The following is a 12,597-nucleotide window of genomic DNA, read 5'->3' as shown; positions in this document are numbered from 1 at the left end:
CTCCTTATTTAAAAAGTTACGGCCCTTCAAAGTTCAGAAAAGGGCAACTTTTCAGCCTTCTTTTTCACTAAATAAACTATTAAAAACACAAGCATTTATTCGCTAGGTCAACTTTACACCTTATTCCTTCTTCTTTAACACTTTCCACTTCAATAATAAACATTTTTCTTATAGAAATATTAAAAAATGTACGGAGCTGCTTTTTGGTTACAAATCACTGTATTTTACGTTTTTAAGGTTAATGATATGGTTGGTACGACTGATGCAGTCCATATTCCTGAAGTAATTCAAATGTTTTTTATCTTCATTCTTTAGATCGTAAATTGGTTTTTGGTGGTGTATTACGAATTTGACACAGTAGGCGACGGCAAATACCAACCGCTTTTTTCTGAAATGTCACTAGTAACTAACATAAAAATAGAATGATGTCACCAGGAGAAGCATTCGTTTTTAAATTAAGTTTTTCATAAGAAAAATGTTGATTATTGAAGTGAAAAGTGTTAAAGAAGGAGGAATAATGTGTAAAGGTGACCTAGTGAATAAATGCTTGTGTTTTTAAATAGTTTTTTTAGTGAAAAAGAAGGCTGAAAAGTTGCCCTTTTCTGAACTTTGAAGGGCCGTAACTTTTTAAATAAGGGAGAGCGCCGCTTTTTTCTTTCGGATTCGTAATCTACGCATCAAAATACGTAAGTACAGTCAAAAATTTTTTCAAAATCGCCGGGTGTCCACATAACGAAAATTTACCTTATTTTCTAACTTATTTTTGATTTGGGACTCTTTTACATATACTTTGTCACCTATATTATGAGTTTTTGGTTCATGGTGTAAGTTACTGTCAAATCTTACTTTAGCTTTTTCTTTCTTTCGTTCAGTGTTTGTGCGTGCTACTTTGTAATAATATTCCATACGGTTATTAAGATCTCTGACATACTTCGTCATAAGGTCTTTTTGATTATATAAGGTTTCTGGGGGTCTACCGGATGTGTGTCCGAATATTAATTCATAAGGACTAAATCCGTGGGTTTTATTAAGACTGTTGTTTTAACATATAACAGCATAGGGTATAATAGAAAATGGGTGGTCTTTAGGGTTTTCTGCTAGATTTACTCTTATCATTTCCATTAGGGTGGCATGGAATCTTTCAAGTGAACCATTTGATTGTGGATGGTCAACACTAGAAAATGTTAGTTTGATGTTATAGAGTAAAACATATGTCTTTTAATAAGTAATTATTAAATTCTTTTCCTGAATCGGCATGGATTCTTAGTGGTGTTCCATAATGTTGAAAATATAGCAATAATGTGTTTACAATTGATTTCGCTGTTTTATCAGATATAGGGTATGCTTGAGTGAATTTTGTAAGTTCATCTCGAATTGTAAGAAGATAATTCTCTGTTGGAATTTCTAAAATATCTATATTCATTCTTTCAAAAGCTGTTTTGGGGGTTTCCGTGATTACTAACGGATTTTCTAAGTTTTTCCTGCAGATTTTTGTTTTTTGACATACCTCACAGGCTTTAATAAAATTTTCAACATCTTTTGTTATACCGTTCCAGTTGTATTTTTTCTTTATTCTTCGTGAAGTTTCATTTATTCCACGGTGTAAATTGTTTTTACCGTTATGAAACTGGTCTAATATAATTGGAATCTGGTCTTTGTCAGGGATCGTTACAATGTTTTGACATATTTGGAATTTTATGTCATCTTTGTCAGCTAAAATATAGGATAACATTTCTTGTATTGGGAATCCTACATTCGTTTCGAGTTTGGTATACTTTATTTGGTACAAATAAATTTTGGTCTTTGCATAGGGAGCTAAACAAATATTCTATTGCTCCGTCATGGTCAAAAGGTAATGGGATCAAGTAATATTTTCGATCTTTCACCGTTTTGCTAGATACAACATTGATTTTGTTATAGAAGAAATCGGGATATTCTTCAAAAATGTCTTCAAGTATTTTGTCATGAATTTCTGTAAGTTTGTTTCTTTGCAGAAAAAAACAATTATGTCTTTATGTTTTTTGTCTAAAAATTGGTCATTGGTAAAAATGAATTTGGAATAGTCAATTAGTGATTTTGATTCATACAATTTTGTGAAGTTTTTCAATTCTTCAAAAATTGTTTCTCGACCTATTCCAGTTAGTATCTGAAACTTCTTCGTTTTCATTTTGATTTTCATTTTCGATTGCGAAAATTTTTGAATGAAATTTTGCGCATTCTTTGAAATAATTTTTTTTAATTCTAGACAAAGCGTCTGCGTTTTTGTGTATTTTTCGGGTCTATAAATTACATTGAATTGATATTCTTCTAATTTTAATCGCCATCTGGCTAATCGGCTGCCAGGGTCTTTAATTGAAAATAACCACGTTAAAGGGCGATGGTCTACTATAAAATTAAATTTTCTTCCATAAAGGTAGGGACGAAAATGTTTAACTGCCCATACCATAGCTAGTAATTCTCTTTCTATGGTAGAATATTTTGTCTCGGCTGGACATAGTGTTCTAGGTGCATAGGCTATAGGTAAATCTTTTCCTATGGGTCCTTGAGATGATACTGCTCCTATTGCAAAGGAAGATGCGTCTGTTGTTAAAAATAAAGGGTTCGTCAAAATTAGGGTATATTAGAATTGGGGTTGACGTTAATGCTTTTTTCAATTCTTGAAATGCAATTTTACATTCACTGTCGAAATTAAATTTCACATCTTTTTGTAATAAATGTGTCATTGGTTTAGATATTTTGGAATATTTGGGATAAATTTTCGGTAATAACCTGCTAAACCTAAAAATTGTTTCATTTCTTTAATGTTTATAGGCTCTGGAGAGTCTATTATGCAGTTCACCTTTTCTGGGTTTGGTTTTACTCCATTTTTGGTTATAAGGTGTCCTAAGTATGCAATTTCTTGTCTTAAAAATTCGCATTTGTCGGGTTGAATTTTTAAATTAGCTTTTCTTAAGCGTTTGAATACTAGTTTTAAATTTTGCAAGTGTTCGTCAATTGTTGGGGAATAAATTATTATGTCGTCCATGTAGACTAGACATCTTTCGTTTCTAAGTCCGAGTAACATATGGTCTAAAATTCGTTGAAGGGTGGAGGGTGAGTTTTTCATCCTGAATGGCATTCTCAGAAATTCGTAGAGGCCATTTTCTACGGAAAATGCAGTTTTTTCTATGTCTTTAGGATCCATTTCAATTTGGTGGAATCCTGATGCTAAGTCAAGTGTTGTAAAGTATTGACACTTTCCTAATTGATCTAAAAGGTCTGAGATATTAGGTAGAGGATATTTATCGTCTACTGTGATTTTCTGTAATCAATTACAACGCGCCATTTCTGTTTTCCGGATGCGTCAAGTTTTTTAGGTACTATCCAAACAGGGGCTGACCAAGGTGAGACTGATGGTCGTATTATGTTTTGTTCTAATAGTTTTGAAATTTGAGTTTTCAGTTCATTTTTATGAATGTGTGGATACCTATAAGATTTTGTTGAGATGGGTTGGGCATTCTCTTTTAGTTTTACAGAATGTTTCATTTCACTCGTGAATGTTAAAGGATCTCCTTCTATATAGAATATGTCTGAGAATTCTAAGCAAAGGTTCTCGATGAGTTCTTTTTCTTCTTCATTTAGATGTTCTAGACGAAGCAAACTCTTTATTTCTATTGAGCGATTTGGAAAAAATTTCAATAAATTCATTTTGAATTTCATTTTCATTAAATTTTTCAAATTCTGTCTGGGAAATCAATGGATTTTTTCAATTGCGTTTCCATTCACAACTGTTACTAAAAATTCTCATTTTTCATTTATTTTTACAAGAGCGTTTGGAAGTCTGACTTTTTCCTTTTCAGCAGCTAACAATATAGCTTCTGTATTTTTAAGTTTCGATTTTAATTTAAATACTTTTTCTACTCTTGGTTCGATTTCACTAAGTATTTGTAATAATCGTATTTACTTTCGAAAAAATAATTATCAGGTCATACTCAAAAATATCATTTATTTCAGCCATTGATGTTTCAGGGTTAAAAGTGACTTTATTTTGATTTTGTTTCTCTTTAGATTTTTAGTCATCTTGTTTCTCTTCAGATTTTTGGTCATCAATCATTTCTGTTGCTTTTATTAGCGGGATTGTGCCATAATTTAATTTTAATTGTTGTTCTTTTATATCTACAACTCCTTCAAAATGTTCCAAAAAATCACATCCTAAAATTCCGTCAAAATCGATATCTAAATCGTGTATATAAACTTTTGTTCAACTCTATTTTTTCCAAATGGTAATAATACGGATTCATTAATTGTTACTTTTCCTTCAGTAGGAGATTTGAGCCGGTTCTAAGCCTCCCCCCACCACTATGACGTATTAATTGCTTTTTTATTGGTTGTTGTTTGGTGAAGTCACTGTGATGTGACCTTGAAGGGTGTGGTGTATGGATTGTTCAGAAATTTTTTCCCGGTTCTAATCCTCCCCCCACCAATATGACGTGTTATTTGCTTTTTTTTGTTGTGCAGTGAAGTCAAGGCGTTGTGACCTTGAAGTGTCTGGTGCATGGATCGTTCAGATTTTTTTTTCATATGAGATTTTGTGTGTGTATGTGTGTGTGTGTGTGTAAGAGAATGCACGGTACAGGGTTTCATCATGTGCTTGTTTGTCTATGTACAAACATACGTCTGCATACTTCGAAGATCCTCCAAGTAATGAATGCTCCATCGGTGTGAGGGCACCAAGTTAGTAGTGGAGTGACGTCACAGCAATAACCGTTCAACGGCTAGAGAGCGACATGTTCACTCCACGACGTGTGGCAGAGTAATGCGTATTCATCGGTCTGCTCTCACCTCCCTCGATGTAGTGAAGGATGTGACGTAACGCCCCAGACTCGCCATCAATGGTGACACGCAGGCGGGCGAGGACTGTGCTAACGTCTGTCCTCTCCGAGAGCGCAACGACAATTGCTTGTTCGGCTATCGCTCTCGAAGCAGTGAATGATGTGACGTAACGCATCACCCTACCCTCGCTATTGATGGTGACACGCAGGCGGGCGAGGACTGTGCAAACGTCTGCCCTCTCCGAGAGCGCAACGATCACTGCTTGCTCGTGCCGGCAACTGTTATCGCATCAAATTGGGAGATGGGCTTGGCTGTGACGTCAGGCATCTCTAGTGGATGCATCGATGTGTCCTTACCTACCCTCACTCTCTACGGTGATGCGCAGGCGACGTGGATTATGGTATTTAAGAAGCGGGCGAGTGTTGGTTATGTCAGTTTCCATCGAGTGAGTTAGTGAGAACATATCATAGAAAATGTATTCTTGTGAATGTGGTAAATCTTTTACCCGTAGTGACAACCTTCGTCGTCATCAGCTCCAGAGTTGCCAAGGAGGGCCATCAGTGAAACGAGTGAGATTAGATGACGCTGCAGCACCTATGTACACATGTAATTGTTGTAATGTGATGATTCCATTGACTCAAGTGAATTCTCACAATAGAACTCTACAACATAAGAATAATACATGTGTTCAATTCAGTGATGGTGTTCAAATTATAAAGAGCGCCTTCAAACGTCGGATTGCGACATACAGGGTGCAGAGTTCCATTGTTTCCACCGATTACATGTTATTCTTTAATGAAATCAGGCAGAAAGTTATAGAATTATTGGAATCGGCCATCAGGGTTCACAAAATCATCAAAGTGAATATGGAAGTATTGGGAGTTATATTCTACAAACACAAGACCTGAAGGAAACCAAATCATTTAATTCACAGAATAGAACAGTTGATCAATCTACTGATTTGAATTCCTTATTTGATGGATTTCGAAATGGGATTATCGCTCAAACTACAGAATTCCAGGAACGTGATTCAGGTAAACATTTCTACCAAGTTTTAATTGGATGGATTAGTAATATTGTTCTGTATTTAAGGTTGGACTTGTGAAAAAATCATGTTTCTGGAGTTGAACATTAATAAATACAGCCCGCTCAGTGGATGTTCATATGTGAAGCTGCCTGAATGTATCGAGCGTAGGAAGGCCGTGGTTAATGTCCGTAATGAAGATCAGCATTGTTTTGCATGGGCTATCACTTCAGCACTACATCCTGCAATCGATAGAACATCAGAAGTTTCATCGTATCCACATTTCAGTACAGTCATAGATGTAACAGGTATGAATTTTCCGGTAAAGTTGAAAGATATTGTGAAATTTGAAGACAAGAATGATATTTCAGTTAATGTGTACGGTTTAGAAAGTAAATTCGAGAAGGGTAAAATAATGTATGAAATAATTGGACCATTACGTTACTCTCAGAGAAGACTTAGAAGACATGTCAATTTGTTACTTATCACAGATGATTTCGGTAATAATCATTATTGTTGGATTAAAGATCTTTCAAGATTAGTTTCAAGCCAATTATCGGCTCATGAACATAAGAAATATTTTTGTGATGGCTGTTTATTATATTTTTCTAATGAACAATTACTATTACGTCATAAGATAAATGATTGTAATCACTTGAGTACTACAACACCATCAACCAATTTCAAAGTCAATAAATATGGGAAAACGGTACCTGAAAATATACTAACTTTTGAAAACTTTGAGAAACAAATGAAGGTACCATTTGTAGTGTATGCCGATTTTGAATCAGTACTGAAGCCGATTCAAACCACTAAACCAAATCCTGAATACTCGTATTCGATCAAGACATTCAAACATGAGCCTTATTCATTTGCTTATTTGATTAAATGTTCATACAATGATGATTTATCAAAATTTGTTTCGTATAGGGGTGTGGATGCAGCCCAGAAATTCGTTAGCAAAATCGAAGATGATTTGAAAAATATTTATGAAAATCATCTCAGGTTTCCTATTCCTATGGATGTACAAACTCCTGAGGAAGAGGAACAGTTTGCTTCTGCCACAAATTGTGGCATTTGTTCCAAACAATTTAATGATGGCGAAGTCAAAGTGAGGGATCATTGTCACCTCACAGGAAAAAAAAGGTCCCCTGCTGCTCATTCATCTTGTAATTTGAATTTTAAATTGCCAAATTTCATTCCTATAATTTTTCACAATCTCAGTGGATATGATTGTCATTTATTCATAAAGGAATTGTATAAAAACAAAGATAAAGTGGATGTCATCCCACAAACTAATGAGAAATATATATCTTTCACAAAACATCTCTTTACACACTCCTATACGGATAAAGATGGTAGGGTGAAGAAGAATTATTTGAAAATGAGATTCATTGATAGTTTCAGATTCATGCCTAGTTCTTTGGAGAATTTAGGTGCAAATTTAACATCTGATCAGTGTATCGAGATGCGCAAACATTTCCCACAAATTGAAAATTTCAATTTGATGAGAAAGAAAGGTGTATTTCCCTATAGTTTTGTTGATGACATCGAAAAACTGAATCATCCAAGACTTCCAACCAAAAATCAATTTTATGATAAACTCAATTGTGAACATGTATCAGATAATGATTATGGGAGAGCTCAACTTGTTTGGAATTTATTCGAATGTCAGGATTTGGGTGAATACTCTGATTTATATTTAAAGTCAGATGTGTTACTATTATGTGACATTTTTGAAAACTTTAGAAATATATCTGTTGATAAATATAAATTGGATCCGGCACAATACTTCACTGCACCCGATTATCGTGGGATGCCATGTTGAAATATACTAATATTGAATTGGAATTACTAACTGATATTGATATGGTTCACTTCTTTCAAAAAGGTATTCGTGGTGGAATAAGTCAATGTAGTGAAAGGAAACATAAAGCAAACAATAAATTTTTACCGGATTATAATCCAAATGAACCATCTTCATTCATTTCATATTTGGATGCAACAAATCTATATGGTCACAGCATGTCGCAACCATTACCAATAGGTGAATTTTCATGGTTAGCACCTCATGAAATTCTCAATCTTGATATAATGAATGTGGATATTGATAGTCCTTATGGATATGTATTGGAAGTGGATATACATTATCCCCAAGAACTTCATGATAAACATTCCGATTTACCATTCTTAGTTGAACGTTTGATACCTCCATATGCAAAATCGAAAGTTCCCAAATTAATTCCAAATTTAAACGACAAAAGAAAATATATTGTTCACTATAGAAACTTACAGCAAGCTGTCAATCATGGTTTGATAGTGATGAACACACATAGAGTATTGAGGTTTAAGCAATCATGTTGGATGAAGCCTTATATAGATTTGAATACTGAAATGCGTAATAGGTCTAATAACAAATCTGAAAAAGATTTCTACAAACTAATGAATAATGCAGTCTATGGAAAAACAATGGAAAACGTAGACAATAGAATTGATGTTAGACTCATTACACATTGGGAAAATATAAAAAGAACTATAGGTGCTAGTTGTCTCATATCTCGACCAAATTTTAAAAAATGCTCTATTTTTACAGAAAATTTTGTTGCCATTCAATTGGCTAGAGTAAAAGTTCATTATGATAAACCACTATATTTAGGATTTTCCATTCTAGAATTATCTAAAACAGTTATGTATGATTTTTTCTATGGATGTATCAAACAACAGTTTGGAGAAGATGCGTCCTTACTCTACACTGATACCGACTCCCTTATTCTCAAAGTAAATACAGACAATTTCTATGAATTTATCAAAAATAATATAAATAAGTTCGATACATCTAATTATAAAATAGGAAACCAATTCAATATTCCAGTGACAAAGTCAGTTCTGGGTAATTTCAAAGATGAATTCCCAAATGATCCAATAATCAGCTTTTACGGTACAGGTGCTAAAGCGTATTACGTGAAATCTGTTGATGGTGAACTGAAGAAGGCCAAAGGTGTGAAACGATCTGTTATAAAGAATGAATTGACATGTGAAGACTATGAAAAAATCATTGAAGAGGGAGGTATGATATTCAGGAAGATGAACTCGTTCAGAAGCGTATTGCATGATATTTACACTGAATTGAAAAATAAAGTCGCTTTATCGTATCATGACGACAAAAGATTCATCATTCCGAATACCACTCGAACTCTTCCATGGGGTCATAGCGATATAGAATTTTATCGAAATGATCCTAATGATAACATTCGTTGGGTGTCTGAAATCGTTCATTCTTTTTCTCAAGAGAGCGCCTTAGACCAACTAATCAATTTGTTGACTGTAGAGATAAATAATTGAATTATAATTCGAAGTATTATTGCTTATTCCTTCAAACCGGAACATTCTTATTTGTGATTATTTGTGATTATTGTATTATGTATTATATGTATCACTTTTACCAAGTTACTTAGATGAATAAAAAATGATAAAAATATTATTTGTTTCATTTCTATTTTCCTAACCAATTACTGTAAAGTATATAACATAATGTAAATGAAAGAAATATCAGTTTGAAAAGAATCATCGTAGAGTGCACAATGTCTAAAACAATCGATAAGTTGGTAGAAAAAGAAAATTGGGTGGTAATGTCATTCGAGGTCCTCCCGGGATTGGTTTTAAATTAACAAAAGATGGTCATTATGACATGCAAAGAAAAATATTGAAAAATATAAGCGAACCAATTGACAAGAGTGATTGTGTAACTGTATCATATCTTGAGGGGGAAATTAACGGAACAAAGGAGGTTATACTTCTAGCCCTACAAGCTGCAATACAATCCACAATAGGTAATATTGCTCGCGATGCCCGTCAAGCATTTGACGATAAAATTGCAGAGGCTCGGATAACTTTCACTCGTAAATTTGACAAACTTACAAATGATGTGGACATAAAAATGTCTGACATAACAGCGTCTACAAATAAAAAATTTGATGCTATGTCAAACATAACAGGGACTACAATGAAAAAGTATGATGTACTAGAAGAGAGAGTTGAAGTTTTGGAGAAAAGCCATAAAGTCAGGCCATCAGGTGGACTGGGATATCCAGGACTGGACATTGATCCAAATGTTAGAATAATAGAACCAAAACCAAAACCAACAGATGACGTATTAATTGAACCAACATGGTGAATTTACTCCCGCGTTAGGTTAGATTAGATTAATACATACTGTAGGTTAGGGTCATAGGTGTTAGGTTAGGTTAGGTTTCACGGCGCGCGAAGCGCGCGGGTGGGGGTGGGGGGCGGCGAGGCCGCGCGTAGCGCGGCCCCGCCGCCCCCCACCCCCCACCCCCCCCCCTCCTCCCCCCGGGGTGGTGGCCCCATTACGCTCGCGCCGGCGCGCGAAGCGCGCCGGCGCGAGCGTAGCGAATTGGGGCGTAAGCCGCGCGGAGCGCGGCCCGCTTTCTTCCCACCATTGCTCACCCCGCCCACTTCCTACCATTTCTCGCCCCACCATATTCCAACCATTGCGCATGCACGCCCCCACCTCATTCCCTCCACTCCCAATGATGTTGATACCCCGAGGAGCACGTACTTCTACATTCAGTACGACAACTCCAGTCATCCAGAGCAGTCCAGCCATACTCAACCAGAAGCAGTGTACTATACGACGAGGAGCTAAGTTTGAGTAAGTTAACAATGTACTTTAATTTTTTACATCTACTAACTTTGTATTATTTTACATTTTCAGAATGGCATCCAACACTCAGGAATTAAATAACGCTGTGGCATCCATCATGCCTATGACAGAGCAGGAGAAGGCATCCACTTCACGAGTTAGGTGCAGATCCACCAGCCCTGACTTTATTCGAGGAGGAGGAGGAAGTCAGGCCTGTAAAGAAGGTTTGCCAACGACCTGCAGCGAAGGTTGGTCCTATTTCTAAGTACCGAGCTACTTGCAATAGGACTAATCCTTATGCAGGTAGTTGGTCGACCGCTCCAAACAGCTTAAGGCCCTCCACACCACCCGCAGCAGTAGTGGAACAACCTAGGGCGCCTTCTCCGGAGGAGCCACCAGTTGTATTGTCCCCATCGGAGGAGGCTCCCATCGTATTCACTCCGTCGGTGGTGCCGCTTTCGCCGATGCTGGCAACACCGGTGACGAATCCTGAAGTGTTAGTGCCACAAGTGCGACAGCCTATCGGAGAGGTTAGTGAAATGTTGGACAGTTTTCTACAGAGATGTAAGGAAGCAGAACATGCTTCTCGAGCTAGTGAGGCCGCGTTGGTTAAAAGGAAGCGCGAAATGGCTGAAATTGTTAACCGACGGAGGGAAGCAGAAAAAGTAATAGCCGAACTAGATCGGAAGTATGCATCTCTGGAGAAAAAGTGTGAAGCAGATACCTCTTCGATAGAGACTTATAAAAAGTTAGTGACTTTTATAAAAACTTTCCCATAGATTAAGTGTAAGTGTAGTAAGATTAGTTTTAGGTTAGTTAGGAATATTTAATTAAGATAGTTTTAAGTTTATGTTTGTAATTTTAGGAAATAAAAATAAAATAAAAAAAAAGAAGTGAAATTAAGGGTGTACATTGTTTTGGTTTGGTACACATTGAACAATGCGATGGTTGGAGCATTTTTCTTCACTTCGTCTCATTATTATTTCTTTTTTTATTTCAATTACAAGTTCTTCTATGCAAATACCTCACATCAATTTTTGTGTTCTCTAATCTATTGTAAATAATCTCTTGGGAAGAAAATATGTTTCATAATGAAATCAATAAGTATATTTCATATAATTCATATAGTATTTTCAATTTTCTCTTTCATGGAATATAGCTCATGTCATTTTTGAAATTCATTCCCACTTAATCCCCTCTCCTCCCCACTCCTCCCCCACTCCCTTTCAAAAGTATAAAAGTAGGAATTATCTGTTGGAATATTCAGTTGATCAGCCACCTTCAACATGGAACCTGATTCAACTACTGAGCCGTACAGTGACCCAGCGCATCAACATCCTTACTGGGCTTCTATCCATGAAGGTTTCGTTACCTCCACGACTGCACCTCACTCGATGAATTATGATGACATAATTTATGATGATCGGATACAAGTGCTTCACGTTACTGGAACCGATCAAGCGGACCTGTCTGATGGGGATTATCCAGATCCCTATGATTGGCGGAATGATTACGAATGGGATACACAGTCCGGAAACACAGACGACGACGACAGCGATGACGATGATGACGGTGACGCTGACAATGAGTCCGATGATAGTCCTCCACCATCCCCTATCCTGATTGATGAAGTCCTGAATTCAGACGATGATATGTAATCGTTTCCTCATTTCTCCCATCCTTTCTATTCCTTTCCTTTCCTTCCACGGAGTACACACTTTTTGGTTGGTGTACACGAGGCACTGCGAGGTTGGGGCAGTGTCTTTTTCCCTCTCCCTTATTAGTTTTTTTTATAATAATCACTCAGAGTTTCTAATAATAATAATCACTTAGAATTTCAAGAAAATTGTCATTCTTATTGCTTTCGAATTTCAAACACTGAATTGTTCTACATTTACACTTCACCCCTCCTTTTTTTTCCAATATAAATAAAGCATCAATCCCAGTTCTATATCATTCTTCACAATGTCGAGTGCTGATTCCACCACCGAACCGATGAGTGTACCAGAGTGTTCTATGACGAGTACAGGCCCCATCCAGGTACATAGAATAGATTCAACGTTCGATCATTTCAGTACAAATTTTGCACAAATGCTGC

This window comes from Leptinotarsa decemlineata, unplaced genomic scaffold (genome assembly GCF_025532065.1).
Source record: "Leptinotarsa decemlineata unplaced genomic scaffold, Ldec_3_MD MMD2_tig00002652_RagTag, whole genome shotgun sequence".
Classification (NCBI taxonomy): Eukaryota; Metazoa; Arthropoda; class Insecta; order Coleoptera; family Chrysomelidae; genus Leptinotarsa; species Leptinotarsa decemlineata.
This window is presented reverse-complemented; position numbering follows the sequence as displayed.